The sequence below is a fragment of the Anolis carolinensis genome, chromosome 5, assembly GCF_035594765.1.
Source record: "Anolis carolinensis isolate JA03-04 chromosome 5, rAnoCar3.1.pri, whole genome shotgun sequence".
Lineage (NCBI taxonomy): Eukaryota > Metazoa > Chordata > Lepidosauria > Squamata > Dactyloidae > Anolis > Anolis carolinensis.
In genome coordinates this window covers 183359884-183378844 of record NC_085845.1, presented here as the reverse complement: position 1 = coordinate 183378844, position 18961 = coordinate 183359884, and the positions used below count along the sequence as shown (strand labels likewise).

At 41.9% G+C, this 18961-nt stretch overlaps 1 protein-coding gene across 1 annotated transcript in view; it reads left to right on the top strand.

Annotated features, from left to right (window-relative positions):
• Window positions 1–7473: 7473 nt before the first annotated feature.
• Window positions 7474–18961, top strand: part of chrm2 (cholinergic receptor muscarinic 2) — a 200715-nt gene continuing 189227 nt past the window's right edge. The window contains exon 1 of the mRNA XM_016997087.2: window positions 7474–7778. The gene's annotated coding sequence lies outside the window, so the exon portion shown is untranslated. The remainder of the gene's footprint in view (window positions 7779–18961) is intronic.

The following is an 18961-nucleotide window of genomic DNA, read 5'->3' as shown; positions in this document are numbered from 1 at the left end:
CTGGGTTGGATTCAAACCAGCAAACTTCAGGTCAACAACCCACCCTTCAAGTCATCAGTCCTGCCGGCACAAGGGTTTAACCCACTTCTGCACCGGGGGCTCCACTTTATTAGATAACACTATATAACATGATTTTCTTTCCTGTCTTATCAATGTCATTTCCTAATTGGTTCTTTCATGTAAAAAAAAAACATGGAAAACTTTGTTTTAAAATGTTGAAAATGGCATATATTATTTTCAATAAGGAAAATTACTAACTTTTGGCTTTCAGGTAATAGAAAAATTTAAAAAACAAAGTTTCTGGTGTATAACAACTTCTTTCAAGGTAAGTATTGCTCAATTAAACAGGAAATAATACTTTCAAAACAGAAACAGATTTTTTTTAATTTTGTTGCATCTCAGATTTGAAATGTTTAGCCAAAATACATCAAGCATTTTATATCAGAACAGCTGGAGTATTTTGGCACTCTAATGGGACCTGTCTTCTCTCTTAAACAACTACCACTACTACATACAAAGACACATTATGTCCTCAAGCTCTGCTCTCAAAGTGTCATGTGGCAGTTTTCTACATTATTATTTCTGCTTGATGAATGCGCATCTGTTCAGCATGTGTCTTATTGTTCTTGGGCTGTTCCTGTCACAAATTGGATAGCTTTTTGCAATACTTCCCTTGTCCTACTCTGCTGATATCTATACATGTGCATGCCTTTGATGTTCTGTTTTCTTTATAATCCCTCAACAGTCTGAGCTGATACATGAATGAATTTAAATCTGGAGGGTATTTACTGAAAGAGGAAGCTGGAGACCTGTCTCTTTAAAGACTTCCATTTGACATCATAACAAGTGAATGTTGACCCTTCCCCAAAAAGAAATAAGAGATTGCAAACCGTGGTTTCCTAATTTCTTGTACTAGGCAAGTAACCAGCTTTCTTGGATGATAACACAATTGTCATTAAATCAGTAAATCAAGCAAAAGGAAACAGTTGGTTTTTCCATTAGCAGCCATATAAACATACAGCTTTGCAGCTATGTTCAAACATTATACTGGTCAATAGTCACAACTGAAGCTTAAAGAGGAAGATCTATGCCCACTGATTTTATGGTACACTTCTATCATATCTACACAAAAGTATATTCAATACAACTTTCTCCCAAGTAACTGAGTATAGGGTTTCAGCTTTATAGAAGCAGATAAACCATGAGGTCATGCCATTTGGTTCAGGAGATTAGATATTCATAGATGTGCTAATGTTTTATCTTACATGCCTAAGTAAGTCTAATTCATTATGATTCAGATTGTGATTGGGGAATGTCAGCTCTTCGTGTTTATGAACGATTAATCCCATCACCCCACAGCACTGTCAAAGTTAGGCTAATGGGAACTAGAGTCCAAAACATCTGAGAGGTCACAGGTTCCCCAGCTGCAGTCTATGCACTCCTTTCCCAGTGTGTTAGTGAGCCCCCTTCAGCCCGGACCAGTTGAGTAATCACTGTTTATTACTGCAGCAAAAATTGCTGCGCATTTTACTGTTATGTTTTGTATGGGGAAAAAAATCTTTACAGCACTACAAATAGAAAACAAGAATTAAGAAAAAGAAGGCAATGTTTACAAAAACTATAATAATAAAAAGGAGTAAGCACATTTCTTGCAAGAAAAACAAAAACAAGAACAATACCAATTTCCCCAAGATGACTGTTGTTCAGCTGAAATATGAAGAGGTAATGTAAGGAAAGGAATAATTGCTTAATCTGAATCACATTGTTATGTTTAATCTCCTTGGTTATGTCAATATATGATGGTGCCCACAAAGTCCTGCATCATTGCAATCTCCCTTCCAGGCCCCAGAGAATGAATGGCTACAGACTTCTTTCTCTCAGATAGTCTCAAAAGTGCTATGGGATCCATTGACATAAAAATACAGTCTAACTGTGTCCCTGAACACACCCAAATGAAAGCTATCTAGATGTCCAGTCTAGACTGAGTGTGCTCACTTGGTCATGAAGTGTTGGGTGATCGTTGAAAGTGGAAGGAAATCTGGAAATGCAAAGGAGAGGGTAGAGCCAAGTATCAATATATCTAGAAAGCTTGAATAGGAGCATCCCATGAACTACAACATATTAGTTAGTTAGGCGATCCATCATTATCTGAGTATGATGGCCTTCAAAGTGTAGTGTCTTGGCAGTAGGTACAATAGTTGATTGTAGAGCCCTATTCTTGACCTGCACATTCTTCCACAGTGAGGACATGGGTTTCCAGGTGGAAGACGGTCCCAGTCAGGGTTGGCTTGGCACGCATTCCTCTTGGAACAATTATTCCTTTCGCCCTCCAATCATACCTCTTCAAATTCCACAGCACTGCTGGTCACAGCTGACATCCAGCTAGAGTGCTCAAGGGCCAGAGCTTCCCAGTTCTTGGTGTCTATGGCACAGTTTTTAAGGTTAGCTTTAAGCCCCTCTTTAAATCTCTTTTCCTGTCCACCAACATTTCATTTTCTGCTCTTGAGTTGGGAGTATAGTAACTGCTTTGGGAAACGGTGATCGGGCATTTGGACAACATGGGACTTTTTGGTTTGATTTTATGTTTCTGTGCATGAGTTCTTTTTAAATGTGTGGAGGTCAGTGCACAGCCAATCAATACATAGTCTTCACAGAGTGAGGTGCACATCCAGTGGCATGGTTAACATATTGCTACATATTCAGAATGTGATCATCAAAGCACAACAGAATCTACAATCCTTCTATACCAAAATGGGAATAACCTAGCTATCCAGATGTTTTTGGACCATAACTCCCAGAAGCTCAAGCTAATGGTGAGGAATGCTGGGTAGTGCTTCTCAACAATATCAAAGGGGTTGCTTGACTCCCTTCCCACTCTGCCTTAAGGCATTGTGACCGAAATGCTCCAAAGCAATGGATCCCAACCTTTGGTCTTCCAGCTGTTTTGGTCTTCATCTCCCAGAATTCCTGACAGTTGGCCAAACTGGCTGGGACTTCTGGGAGTTGAAGTCTCAAACATTTGGAAGATCAAAAGTGGGGAACTGCTGCCTTAAAGGCTCCAGATGTTATGTGATCTTTGAAACTAAGCTCTGGCTAGTACTTGAATGATACCATAGTGATGGCTGAAAATGGGGAAGAGCTGAGGAGCCTTATCAACAAGGTGAAAAAAGAAAATGCAAAAGCTGGGTTGCAGTTAAACATCAAGAAAACCAAGATTAATGCAACCAGACTGATTGATAACTGGCAAATAGAGGGAGAAAACGTGGAGGCAGTGACAGACCTTATATTTCTAGGCTCGAAGATAACTGCAGATGCAGACTGCAGCCAGGAAATCAGAAGACGTTTACTTCTTGGGAGGAGAGCAATGGCCAACCTTGACAAAATAGTGAAGAGCAGAGACATCACACTGGCAATTAAGGTCCGCATAGTTAAAGCAATTGTATTCCCCATAGTAACCTATGGATACGAGAGCTCAACCATAAGGAAGGCTGAGCAAAGGAAGATAGACGCTTTTGAACTTTGGTGTTGGAGGAAAATCCTGAGAGCCCCTTGGAGCACAAGAAGATCCAACCAGTCCATCATCCAGGAAATAATGCCTGGCTGCTCACTGGAGGGAAGGATATTAGAGGCAAAGATGAAGTATTGTGGCCACATCATGAGGAGACAGGAAAGTTTGGAAAAGATCATGATGCTGGGGAAAATTGAAGGGAAAAGGAAGAGGGGCCAACCAAGGGCAAGATGGATGGATGGTATCCTTGAAGTGACTGGCTTGACCTTGAAGGAACTGGGGGCGGTGATGGCCGACAGGAAGCTCTGGCATGAACTGGTCCATGAGGTCACAAAGAGTCAGAAATGACTGAATGAATAAACAACAAAGTACTTGAATAGGAATGGCCATTTTGACTTTGAGCAGAACAGGACACTTACAGTTGATGAGGACTAGAGCCATTTTATCTTATGTGGTTTTGAGTAAGTGTCACGAGGAATTGGGAGATTTGTCTATGGCTATTTGGAATGGTGGATGCTATGAACTATATTCTCCCTTCTGCTTTGGTCCCTCCACCATCCACCTCTTTCTTCTACTTCTGCGTTTTCCTCCTTTTTCTTCCTCCTTTTCTTCTCTCTGTCTCTCTCTCTCATACACACACGGATAGGTTGAATATCCCTTTTTGTGTAAATAAATTAAGTGCACCCTGCAGTTTAAAGAAGGATTTGGAGAATCCGAAAATGAGAAGACTTTCCAGTGAAACGTATGTAAGCTTGTCAAACTCGGAAGCAGATAAACTCATGTTTATTGAGTCGCGCGAAAATCAATTGAATTTAGTCCCTAGACCAGCCATAATAGTGACACCGGGGGAGCTGAGGGGGGCGAGAGATTTTGTCACAACCGTTCGTGAAGCCCTTTCCAGCTCTTCTTCCTCCGCCCCCTCCCTCCCTCCCTCTCAAGCAAGAAGCGCAGGGAGGGAAGCGAGGGGCTGTCCAGGGTGCTGAAATCTCTCCGAGGAAAAAAATTGCCTTAAAGCAGCGAAGACTTCGGGCACGTCATCTATTTACCCTGTAGAATTAATGCAGTTTGACACCATGGCTCAAAGCTATGGAATCCCGAAATTGTCCTTTGGCGAGCTTCCAGCACTCTCTGGCAGAGGAGGCCATACCTTGGTTCCATACCACTGAGCCATGACAGTGAAAGTGGTGTCCAACTGCATTAATTCTGCACTGTAGATGCTCTGGAAGTGACCGCTAGCACCTGGTCCTGCTCTTTTCTCCAAGCACTACCAATTGTTGTAATGTCACCTAATGTAGACTTTCGGGTCATAAGAGGTTGTGTTTCTACATGCTATAACTAACTCAATAAATCCGATAATTATTAGGCTATCAGACGCTTAGGTTTTCCCCCAAGCCTGACACGCAAGTATCCCTTGGGTTTACAACCGCAGGAAAACGAGAGTGTATTAAACTGTGTTGTCGAAGGCTTTCATGGCCGGAATCACTGGGTTGCTGTGAGTTTTCCGGGCTGCGTGGCCATGTTCCAGAAGTGTTCTCTCCTGACGTTGTGCCCACATCTATGGCAATTATCCTCAGAGGTTGTGAAGTCTGTTGGAAATTAGGCAAGTGGGGTTTATATATCTGTGGAATGTTCAGGGTGGGAGAAAGAACTCTTGTCTGCCTGAGGCAAGTGTGAATGTTGCAATTGTCCAGCTTGGTTAGCATTGAATAACCTGGCAGCTTCAAAGACTGGCTGTTTCCTGCTGGGTGGAATCCTTTGTTGGGAAGTGTTAACTGGCCCTCTAACAACCACCATGTCAGACTACACAGAGAAGCCATTGAAATCCTCAAGCATGTGGACAATTTCAACAGAAAGGAGGAAACCATGAAAATGAACAAAATTTGGCTACCATTATTATTATTATTATTTAAAAAACCCTCCAAAATCAGGAGAACAAATAAAGAACAACACTCAGAAACAGGGAATTCCAGACAAGAAATAATCAAGGCCAGTTAACACCTCCCAACAAAGGATTCCCCCCAGGCAGGAAACAGCCAGGCTTCGAAGCTGCCCAGCTATTCAATGCTATTCAAGCTGACCAATTGCAACACTCACAACCTCTGAGGATGCCTGCCATAAATGTGGGCGAAACGACAGGAGAGAATGCTTCTGGAACATGGCCATACAGCCTGGAAAACTCACAGCAACCCAGTGTATTAAACTCCTTGCAAATCTGGCTATTAGATGTGCTCCCCCACCACCCATCCTTCTCCTTTCCTTCCGTGGTACATTCACAGTCTGTTCCCGGCAGGTCATCGCCTCTTGGGAGGAGGACAGCCGCCTCGCCGTAAATCCACGCAGTGTCTCTGTTTACCGAAAGAATGGATGTCTCACTCTGATAAACACGCTCAGTAAATATCCACAACCTTGGCTGGAGAAAGGGGCCAGACCCTTAGCGCTCACTGGAGCTCCTGTTATGTGTGTGCCTGTCAAGCAATACCTAGTATGCTGAGAGAACTATCGTCCATCTATCTATCCATCTTCCTTTCTATCCTCCTATCAATCTATCTCTTCGTTTATCAATCCATGTATCTATCCTCTCTCTCTTTATCTATCTTTCCATCCATCCTTCTGTGTTCATCCATCTATTTATTTTAAAATTTTAGGCTACACAAATCCTCTAGTCTCCAAGTCACTGGGCTACATCTCTGAAGTCCTCACTCATTCCACATTCCGTTTTCTAACCCCCCCCCCCCTCTCAATCTTAACTTTTGGTATCTGTAGCCATTTTTGTTATCTGAAACTCCTTCGACAGTGGAGTAGCTCTGCGATGCTGAGGAGTAATGGAGTTATAACTCTGGAGACCAGGGTTGGGATCAAAGGAAAGCCAAGCCAAAACTAGTCTGGGTCGGAAATGCCTTGAAGGCTTGCATCAATAAGGTTGTGTGGTCTAGATCCAGGGAAGTCCCATTCTGTTTTGCTCTGGCCAGACCTCACCTGGAATACTGATCAAAGCTCTAGAAGCCTGTGAGGAATGGCTGAGGGAACTGGGTATATTTACTCTGAAGGGGAGAAGGTTGAGAAGAGACAGGATAGCCATATTTAAATATTTGAAAGGATGTCCTAGTGAGAAGAAGATAGGCTTGTTTTCTGCTGCTCTAGAGGCTAGGGCATGGAGCAATGGATTGAGATTGCAGGGAAAGAGATTACATCTAAATAGCAAGAAGAACTTCCTGACAGGGCTTGTTCAGAGAGTTGGTGGAGTCTCCTTCTCTGGGAGTTGAAGTCTGAATCATTTGGAAGATGAAAAGTGGGGAACTGCTGCCTTAAAGGCTCCAGATCTCAACTGGTCTTAGAAACTAAGCTCTGGCTAGTACGGGAATGGGACTGGATGTCCATCTTGGGGCGAGGTGGCTTTGACGGTGTTTTCCTCCATAGCGTTTGTGGTCTCTTCCAACTTTGTGATTCTAAGATTCTCACCACCACACTCCTATAGTATGTCGATTGTCAGCCTTTCCCAGTCCAGTTCCTCTTCCACCCCTGGAAGCGAAGTCACTCTTGAGGGGCACTTCTTCGTGTGTGACATTTCCCTGCATCTTTCTCCAGGGTGATCGCTGCCTTGCTCTCTGGGTGAACACGGGAGAAAGAAAGGCCCTTGTTGACTCAAGAGAGGTTCCAAGGAGAGACTTAAATCTGGAGCGAACGGCGTCTGATTCCCTGTCGCTTTCACTTTGTGTTCGTTTAGGTTGGGAGGGGGGAGATCAAGAAAAGTAAAGCTGGGGTCTCTCTCTCTCTCTCTTCCACTCCCCCCTTCCCCATGCCCCTCTCTCCTCCAAGTCCCTCTCTCGCAATCCGGTTCGACTCCGGTTCAAGCTGCCAGGCGCTTTCGGGTCTGTGAGGAAGGAGCCGTCATCATCGGGGCGAGGGGGGGGGGCGGCGGTGCAAAGGAGGGGGCGGCGAGCTGGGGGTGGAGAAAGAGTGCCGGGCTCTCGAGTACTAATTCGGCGCTGGAAGGGCTTCCGAGAGCTTGGGAGGGCAAGAGCGGGCAGGAGAGGGCTTCTTTCTTTCTTCCTTCCTTCTTCCATCCACCCAGAGGGGAAAGGCATGCCGGCAAAGAGGAGGAGGCGGGCGAGGAGAGCTCGGTGGGCGACGCTGCTGCCAGGCTGAGCCCCCCACAGCCCACCATGCTCCGGGGCTCCTTCCAGGTCGGGCACCCTCCGCTTTCTGACTCCGGCAGGGACCGCCTCGGAGACGGAGGCAGCTAGCGGGTTCCTCGCTTTCCCATCTCGAGGTAGGGCTTTTCATCCTTGCCTTCGGAGACACATTCCCTTCTTTCCTTTCCCTTCTTCCGCCTTTCTTTCCTTCTCTCTTACACTCCTAATAGGTGCAAGTCCCCGTTGGCTTGATTCACAGGAATGCATCCAGTACAGTGGTTCCTAACCCTTTTTTGACCAGGGACTATTTTGACCAAGGACCACTCTCCAACATTAGTACCAAAAGGGTTAGGAATACATTTTTGGTCAACTTTAGATTTGGTTTGGTTATTTGGGGTGCTGATTCAGAAAATTGCATTGGATAGACCACATCAGCTCTAGTTTCTAGGCATACTGAGTATGTCACTCAGTAGTTGCTATCTTCTCACCCACATAAAATCATATTTAATAATCTAGAGCTGATGTGATCTATCCAATGCAATTTTCTGAATCGGCACCCCAAATAACCCCAGGAACAGGCCTAAAATTGAAGACACCAAGAAAATTGGTGGCTGCGGACCATATTTAAGTTCTTGTGGACCACTGGTGGTCCATGGACCACAGGTTGGGAACCACTGATTTAGTAGATCTACACAGCAGTTTGATAGCCCTGACTCAATGCTATAGAATCCTGAGTGTTTGGTGAGGCACTAGTGCTCTTTGGCAGATTAGGTAAAGGTAAAGGTTTCCCCTAACCTTAAGTCCAGTCATGTCTGACTCTGGGGATTAGTGCTCATCTCTAAGCCGAAGAGCCGGCGTTGTCTGTAGACACCTCCAAGGTCATGTGGCCGGCATGACTGCATGGAGTGCCTTTACCTTCCCACCGGAGTGGTACCTATTGATCTACTCACATTGGCATGTTTTCGAACTGCTAGGTTGGCAGAAGCTGGAGCTAACAGCAGGCGCTCACTTCGCTCCCGGGATTTGAACTGGGACCTTTCGGTCTGTAAGTTCAGCAGCTCAGTGCTTTAACACACTTTGCCACCAGGGCTTCTTTGGCAGATTAAGACCTTGTAAAACTACATCTCCTAAGATTCCTTAGCATAGAGCCATGACGGTTCAAGTGGTGTCAAAACTGCATTAGATGTAGATGCACCCATGGGATCACATCTTCCTCCTCCTTATCACTACCATCAGTGCCACTTTGTCAGGAGGAATAGTTATGCTTCTATCTTTCATCTTTATTAGTGTCCCACCTTTTCCTCCCAAATAAACACAGCTTAGAAATTCTACATTATGGATGCACCCCATGGCTAGTCTTCCAATGAACTTTGGGTCTTCAGCACCCTCCTTCCCAGAACCTTTGATTTTTTCCCCCTCTCCTGGGATGATACAGGAATATGTGATATATCTTTCAAAGGGTATCAGGTTAGCAGGCATTTCCCCCCTGTGTGTGATGGGACACACAAGCAACTTATCCTTGTTCACAGGTTCTTCATGAGAAACCCTTCACATAAAGTGTCAGGCTCCTTTGAAACTCTGGGGATGGAACTGGGAGAGTGGGATGTATAAAAGAGACTAGAATGCAAGAAAGATGGATACTTTGCTGTTATTATGATCTGTCTCTACAATCAGAGAGTCAAACTACAGAAGAATTACAGTTGTTTGACTCCACTTTAACTGCCATGGCTCCATAGTATGGAATCCTGAGAGTTGCAGTTTTACAAGATCTTTAGCGTTCCCTGCCAAAGAATGCTGGTGTCTCACCAAACTAAAAATCCCAGGATTGAGCCATTAGAGTGATGTCAAACTGCATTGACTCTGCAGTATAGATGCACTTTAGGGCACACTGCAGTTGAAAGCAAGAGAAGGAGTCAAGTGCCTTAAGGCATAATTCATCAGTTCAAAATCAGAATGACATTCATTGCACTGCAAAGAACATCACGGTTAAATAAGAGGGTAGAAACTGGAGTACTCTCAATGTGATCCAACTGGAGGAGACCTTTTGAATCAAATGAATCAACATGTAGAATAATAAACTCAGCTGATTCAATGGCTATAGTGTAGTGGGGACTAGCAATAGGACTGAGTCCAGCATTAAGTTAAAATGATCCTCTGCATGCTTGTTCCTGTAAGTCCCTTCAAGTCTCCTGTCAAATTATGAAATGCACAAGGTTTTCTTAGGCAAGGAATACTCAGAAGGGTTTTTTTTGCCAGTTCTATTCTAAAATATAGCCTCTGGCAACTGGGATTGTTGGTAGGCTCCCATCCAAGTTCTAATTAGAGGTTCCTTTAGGGTATATAGGCAGTTTACTCTAATGTAAATCCTATTGGATTCCATGGGGCTCATTCTTTGGTACCTGTGCAATTGCATAGAATTGCAGCCTTCAGTGCAGTTTTGAAGCAAAATGTAAGAACAACTGTTCCTTAGCTCAACATCTATTACTATCCTAATTTTTCAGCTCATCCTTAGTTGATGCACAATTCTACATCTAAAAAACAGGGCCAGGAAGCTGGTAAATCTAAAGCGTGTGTTGGAGTTGCCTTCAGTGGTGGAATTAGAAAGCAGACATTGATATTAATTGCACTCACTGAGTAAAATGTGAGGAATGCAAGAGTTCCAAATCTGATGGAGTAGATCTAGATGCATGAAAGGCTAACTGGCAATAGCATCCATCAACACCAGTTGCCCTCCTCCCCCATCAGCAAAAATATCCAAATAATGTCAATTGAATGTTGGAAACGCGATTAGCAGAACCAAATGAAAAGTTAAGAAATGTGTGGATCTAAGTGGTTAATAATTTTCCCAATGTAATAATGTAACAGAAACCCACCTTTTCTCTAATGTATGCATGTCTTTGACAATGCTTTCAGATGATTTTTTTTTGCAAAAGTCCTGAGAAAGTGCTTCAGGGAAGGTCAGACAAGACAGTACTTGAGGTGGGTGGATGTGGGGAGATAGAAACAATTATTGCTTTCATTGAGCTAAGGTTCAGTTAGAAACTCTATTAAATGTTTCACTCTCCAAAGAACCCTACAAATGTTCTGGTTAGATAGTTTTAATTGTGTTCTTTGGTGGCTGGAGCAGAAGGAGGAGGAGTTGCAGTCAAGAGCTGGAGGCATTCTAACCAAGGGACCATTTCCAAGAGTTTGATGGTCATTGCAATGCCCTTGGATCCGCTGTTTTTAACTTCTGCTGCAGAGGATATTCTACTATGCTTCTTCAGGGATACTCATTGTTTTGTTTTGCATCCAAGGGATATCTCAGATGACATTTACAACAAATCTTACAGTATCCTGAGATGGAGAAAAGTCAATAAATATCTCTAATTCTGTAGTTAGTATATTTTAGGAGTGATGCTAGAGTTTCCAAAGAGGACAGTTCTAGGTGTATTTTTGAATGGAGTTAAGCTATTTTGAGCCATACATTTCACAGCATATTGTAGGAACATGAGTATCTATTGGATTAGGACTGTAGGCAACCACGATCCAAATTTTTGCTGAGCCATGGGGATCTAGTGGACAACCTAGAGTAAATTTACATTATCCCAGTCTAAAAAGGGAGCAATAGGCAACCCTCCTCTCAATAAACCTTTTAAAGAAGACCCCATGATAAGGTCACCACAGGTGGGAATCAACTCAAATGTGTATTAAAACAAGAACTGCCCCAGTACTGCCTAACTGGAGTGATAAAAGGTTTCTAGCAGAGATTCTCCTAGACTTGCTGCTTAGACAGAGATGTCTTATCTTCTGGCTTCCTTGAAAGTCAACCTCACTGAATTTAGCTGGATTTACAGAGTAACTGATGGGTTATATGAATGAGCACCTGTTTTCACCAAGGATTATGAAAAAGAACTGAAATAAGAGAACAGTAATAATTACTCCTTCTTCAGGGAGAAGAACATGGATGGACGCACATTATAGGAATAAAAGCAAGATTAATTCCACATCACAAATGATCTCTATGTGACAAATCACTTTTGTGTAGGAATCTTTAACATGTGGATTAAGACCACCCTCCTCTTAGGGGTAACTATCAATTATGTGTAATGAATCCCACCCACTCCCCATAAAAAAAGCTATAACTACTTTACATTGCAGTTATAATTTGGGGAAGCATAACTTTATCCCTTTTGCAGTACAACTATCACATTTTTGTTATTTTCTTGTAACAGAGCCATGGCAGAGAGTTGGTCCTTAGGGGTCTCTTCTGACTCTTTGATTCTATGAAAAGGTACAGGAGAAATATCACATGGTTCAAGTGCTGGTTTGTGCTGTGTCTCATGTTGATGCCACGTGCTCTGTTGAGGGTGCAGAGATGATGGCAAGGTGGACTAGAGGGAGAAAGGGTTTTGTACTGCAAGGCACCAGCTTGCAGCCTTTAATTATTTTCTAAAATGAACTTGAAAATATTACTTCACCAAGGATTATGAAGAGAATATGACTTTCAAATATTGCAACTAACTGCTGTGAAGGTCTTGGGGTATTATAATGCTGGCTAATTACTTTTAAGAGCAACTTTTCAAATCAAGTAGCTAGAAATCTGAGAGGCTGCCTTATGCCAGGTTAGAGAGATTCTTAGCCCTTCCATGAGTATTGTTTTCTGTGACTGGCAGCAGTTCTCCAGGGTCACAGACAGAAGTCTTTGCTGTCAACTTGTAATCTAAAGATGCCAGGGATTGAACCTGAGGCCTTCTGCTTTCACAGCGTGTGTTCCACCACTGAGATAGGGTCACGGCAAGCAGACCTCAGCAATTTCACTTCTTTTACACAGCTCCATTTCCCAGAAGCTTCATTTCCCTGAGCATGAGAGCAATAATATAATTTCTGTGATAGAATCCTACACATTATGGTCTAGACACATTGTCATATATGCAGAGCCAATGTGGAGTTGTTATCTGTGGTACATAATCCAAGACTAGGCAGACCCAGTGTGGTGAAGTGGTTTAAGTAATGGACTAGGATTCTAGGAGACCTGGGTTCAAATCCCTGCTCAACCATGGAAATTTTGGGCAAGTTGCACACTCTCAGTCTTTGAAAATAGCAAAGGCAACCCCCTCTGAACAAATATTGACAAGAAAACTCCGCAATTGTGTCACCATAAATTGGAAATAACTTGAAATCACACAACAACAACAACAACAACAACAACGATACAACACGCTGGCGATTCCTTTGGATACAACACCCACCCTTGATATTTCAGATTTTCCCCAGAAGACTTTTCCAGCATCATCAATGGTAAGGGTTTATGGGAGTTGTAGTCTTAAAGGCCTCTCTGGCTTTTACAGGAAATTGGCCTTTAATAGCCTTCCTCTGCAATCTATAAAGCATGTTCAAAACCTACCATCCTCTGCCCCCGCTCACACACGGGGGTTCACCAGATAATAGCTGAACCAAAAAAAATTCTATAGGAAATCCAAAGTGTTACATTTTCAAAGACCCTTTACACATCTCTAATAAAAATAGGGATGACACATCTGTACTACAAAATTGTATCGTTTTTTAAAAAAGCTTCACAATTGTACCTTTTCATCAAAGACTGCTGAGAACTGTTGGGGCATTTAATATTCCACATTAGAGGTCTCTTGTCCATCTTAACAGCTTGACAGTTTGCAGGGTTCCCACGTCAAAGAGACTCACTGTTAAAACAGTTTTAGTCTGTGATATAGATAAGCTATTACCTGCCGTAAAAATTACCTTTCAGGGCCCATCGCTCTGTCTTCTTAAAGACACCAGATGCCTTTAAGCTATCCTGTTCACTCTTTTGCTACAGTTTACCACAAAACACTATATCCACAGTAACCCACTGCGGAAAGAGCCCTGTTCTGCAAATATCGGTTTGCTTTGAAATGTTGAGACCATTTCCCTAACGTTGCTTATGTCGGCTTTTTCGTTCTCTGCATCTGGGATTCAAATGACACCTTTAGAAGGGCCAGGGATGTGCGTTCACTTTGAAAATGGCTTTTATGCTGAATGAAATGACATTCAAGAAAGAATACCTGCTGGCCCAAATGCTGTTCTTAGCAGTGAATTAGCATCCATGCCAAAGCATCTTTAATGCTGTCAACTCACCGCTTGTTTTTTAAAATCCTTCTGAACTCACTCTGCTGTAGAATTGAGCCCGTGTGTCTGTAGGAAAGATACTTTTTCATTCAGTTATCTGTGTTTTGTATATCTCTTGAAGTACTGGAAGGAATGGTACTGCGGTATTATGCTAATAATGACAACAGCTACATTAAAAACATTTATGTTACAGTTACTTTTATGTGATACCTGTGGATCCATCCACTGACATTTTGCCAGTGCTATTTCTTTGGTGGATGGACTCCTCATCCCAAAGAAGAGAGCAGATACATTTTAAGATTGGGTCTAAATGGTTGTTTTCAACAGAATTGGCATATACGGTTTGCTACCCCTCAATTTAACTCAGTCTCATCAGCCAAATATTGTGACCAGCCGTATTCAGGCAGACTACCAAACAGATCAACGACTTAAAAAAAAACCCCTGCATGGGTGACCGTGAAAGGTTTTTAAGTGAAGGTGGAAAAGGAATTCCTTGGACCCTCATTTCTAAGTAGAATAATCCACTTTGCATCTTTGGAGATTCAAAGTGGAACAGGGAAGATCTTATCCCAAAAGGCTTACTGCAGAAAGAGAAGACATGCAGGGATGCATGTACACACTTGAACGAGTGGGAATGATTCCTGAGGGAACACACATAGACAACTGTCCCAATGCATCCATGTTTTCTCAAGCCACAATCAATTTGCTGGAGTATTATTTCCAAGCAATTTTGGCATCATTAGTCATTTTTTGTGTTCAAAGAGGAAGGAAAACTGCATTTTGTATTTTTCAGATACCAACAGTATATTTGCAGATCTGTTTCTGTTTTCTCTTTCTACCCACCCAAACAATCTCTTCTTGCCTTAATGCTCTAGTGTAAGCTGGATGTGTTGGATCTCTCACTACATTTGTACATGCAGAAAGCACTTTATGCTCACAGGAGGACTGATTTACACTGAGAATATTGCACAAGAAGTATGTGAAATCAGATCTCAGACTCCAGTAATGCAAAAAAATAAAATAAAGACTACTTGTTCAAGCATTTGTGAAACCACTGAAGTGTAAGAACAGTGAATGAACCTTCTCATTACAGCACCTTACAACCTCTGGTGCAACCAAAGGACTACTAGGAAGTACATTTTCTTTCTCCTCGTGGTTCCTTCAATCCAATTTATTATGTGCGCACATTTCATCACTTTGCTTTGCCTATATCATTTACAACACAAGTATCATGAAGCTTTATCCAGAAATAAGATCTATTGAATTAAAGTGTGGTTTATTCTTAGTGTCTATAACTACCATGCAAAAAAAATTGCAAGATTATTTGGACCTCAATTGCCATAATTACCTATAACTGACCATATTAACTTTGGCTTTTGGAGATTGTGAGCTATCCAAAGAACCAGTGTCTCTCTACCTTTGTTTACAGTACTGCAGATTTAGGATACAATTTACTGGAGGATTTTTCCTTATTTATTGGAGGCAATAGCAGGGAAAGTAAAGTATTATACTACCAATTATATTGTCTGAGACATTCCTGTATTTGGTATCTTGATCTTGAATGGGCGTTTAAGGATCATTAGCTGTACAAAAGACCTGCTTCCAGGGGATGGAGGAATGAACAGTGCTCAGACTGGTTTGTTGATATTCCTCAAGATAATAGCCTGCCCTAGACTTTTGGACTCTCTTTTTTTGGGGGGGGATTGGCCTACAGTCTGTCAGAACAAGTGTCTGAGCTTCCAAATTGCATGTTATTCACTTTGGTCTGAAGCAGGCTGCTTTTATAAAAATAGAACAGTAGAGGAAACCTTTCATGCACAGGAAGAGTCCCCTGCAGACTGAAATTGATTACACGTTGCCTGCGGGAGCAAATGGCACATGCATTAACACCAAGGGAATGGCATTAGTTTGGGGACTGAAGACCAATTGTTAGTCTGAAGTAAAACTGATCCAGGGACTCAAAGACAACTTGTTCAATCAATATTTTCGTTGGCTTGCTTGCTTGCTTGAACTGTCAATTCCAACAGAGACCTGCAATTATATTTTGGCTCAAGAGGCTACGCTGGCTTCATCATATGGAATAAACATGAGAGGGAGCCTTTTTGGTGGCTGCTCTCAGGCTGTGGAATTCCCTTCTACAGAAGCGAAGGCTGGGTTCCTCTTTGCTCTTCTTTCCCCAGTGAGAAAAGGTATTTTATCCAGAAGCAAGCTCCACTGAATTATTCTCAGTGTCAATATCAGCAATGCAGAAATGTTGGCCAGATGGTCTGGACTTCAACTGGCACAATTCCTTATAACTGACCATGTTAGATGGGGCTAATAGACAGGCATTTGATGGTTCACAACCTCTGAGGATGCCTGCCATAGATGTGGGCGAAACATCAGGAAAGAATACTTCTAGAACATGGCCATGCAGCCATACATACAACAACTCTGGTTCACTAGTTGTTGGGAGTCTTTTAATGATGCGTTTGTGCACGTTCTTTTTCATGTTCTCTTTTTATCATGATTTTACACATTTTCATTTTCATATTAATGGCATTTTGACATGATTATCTTGCATAATCGTGTTTTGACATTTTCAGATTTTTGAGCTTTATCTCATGTTAACCTCATTGTAAGTTGCCTTGGCTCCTACACTAAGGAAATGATAAAGAGAGAAAGAAGGAAGGAAATCATAAGCTTTCCAGTTCTTGTTGGACTGCAACTTCAAGCAGTCCTAGCCAACATAGCAAATGTTGGGAAATGCTGGGAGTTGCAGTCCAAAACCATCTGAAGGATCACAGGATTCCCATCTGAAGGTTTGTTTACAATAAAACACTATAACTCAGAATAAGTCAATTGCATTTGCCAAGTACTGTACATACAGTGCTTCTTTGGATAACAACATCTATGGATGCTTAAGTCCTGTTAATAAAATGACATCCCTTATATAAAATTTTATTTTTAAAGCCACAGATGATTGAATCCAGAGACACAGAGAGATGACAGTATGCATAAGAAATAGCTATAGCCATCACAGTACACTTTCCTGGAGGATTGGGTCCTTCCTGTTCTAAAGAAAAGAGTTTGTTGATAGCAGATGTTATACCAGATTTAAAAGAACATTGTTTACCAAAGAGCCACAGGATATCAGAGAGACTGATCTGAAAAATAGCTATGAATACAACATAATTCATAATTGTTTCTGACATGAATACTAAAATGAAAGAGGCAGAAAAGGAGCCGCTTATTTTTGGGGGGGAAATAGTAAAAAGCCCAAGGATTTTTGGTTTCAATCAATCAAGGCAAGAACCCTGGAACAGTTTTGAAAGCATGTATGTGAGGGGGAGATTCATGATTGGCAGACAGGTCATAATGAATTGTGTGTGTTTTTACAAATACAGTAAACACACAGAATACTACTACTAATAATAATAATATCACCAGCTGAAGCAGTTAGTAATGCAACCACCACAAAGACACTGCCAAAAATAATGAAGAAAATATTATAAAACCGTCAGAGCATAAAATCAGTGTATTACAGAAAGAGGAAATATAGCATGCAATAATAACTATACATTAGGACAATTCACTCAGAGGCTTAAATAGCTATGCCTCCTTCCACACAGCTGAATAAAATCCCACATTATCTGCTTTGAACAGGGATATATAGCAGTGTGGATTCAGATAGCCCAGTTCAAAGCAGATATTGTGGGATATTCTGCCTTGATATTCTTAGATATATGGCTGTGTGGAAGGGCCCTACATTGGTTTTTTAGTGCTCCTGATCCATGGAGCCATATTATTTCCATCTTACCTAGCCTTGCCTGGTGGGGTTCAAGCCCAGTGTCCCACTATCCTGAATCCAGAGTCCACAAATCAAGGGTCTAAGTATTCTCTATTTTCCTTTCTTCTCCTTGTCTCTGTTTTACTAGAATTCTTCAGTTCATTGATCTTTTATGTTTGGCAAAGATTAGCAGTACCTAGTGGTCCAGCTGTGTGGAGTGCCCTTCCACACAGCTGAATAAAATCCCACATTATCTGCCTTGAACTGGAATATATGACAATGTGGACTCAGATAACCCAGCTCAAAGCAGATATTGTGGGATTTCCAGCCTATTCTCCAGCCTATTCTGGGATATATGGCTTTGCAGAGATCACCATTTGAAGATTTGAAATTTAAGAGATCACCAGAAGGTGAAACTACATTCAGTTTGCCATTCAGCCACCTCCTTTGTAAAGTCTAAATACATGTGGTCCCAACTCCCATATCCACTGGCTGGGAAGGGTGTTTGGTGAAATAGTAGACTGCCCCCAGTTTCTTACTAGGGAGAGGAATGTAACAAATATGTGAACTGATGTTCAACAATGTGGGATTGACTTCTAAGTAAGCATACAGAGGAATGTATTGTTTAAGGTAGTGACATTTTTACCACTTGCTACAATCTTAATCTATGACTTCTATTGTTCACTGATCTACAACACTGTGTCCTAAAGTTTGGTCCTCCAGATGTTTTGGTCTTCAAATCCCAGAAACCCCAGACAACCTGGCAAATGGTCAGGGTTTCTGGTAGCTGAAGTCCAAAACACCTGGAGGGCCAAACTGAAAATACTCTCTTTTTATTACAGTTTTGATATCTTCCATTCTACTGAATACATTAGACTTGATTCTGGTCCCAAAGTTTCACCCAGATTGGAACATTTCACCCCCTTACACTTGTAGGTAAAATCAGAGAATGTCATATTAGGGACCAATATGGTTTAGCATAAGGAGATGGGAAGCTTATCAGATGCTAAAAATAATATTTCGATATGAGGATGATATTTAACTTGCAGTCTAGGCCCAATAGCCCCCACATCCTACTGCATTATCCCACCTTGAATTTACCTGTTCCAATAATTCCTTTGCACATCTTCTTTTGTGAAACTCTTTATTCAAGGTCCCCATTATACTGGAAGAAGCATGGCAGTGGGGAAAACTATGCATATACTCTGGCTTTCTCTAGTGAGTACTGTGAATATTTGATTGCATACCTTGATTCTTAGAGAATTAATTAAAGTATTCACAGATCAGTATTTTTGAAATGCAAGACAAACCTTAACCAGCCTCAGTGTTAGCTTTCCTTTATCTCTGGTGTCCTCATTTCGTTTTGGTGTGTGGGCTGATTAGTGTACCTTCTCCATGCACGACAAAACAAAGAATGATAAACACAGAATCCTATGAGGCTAAAAC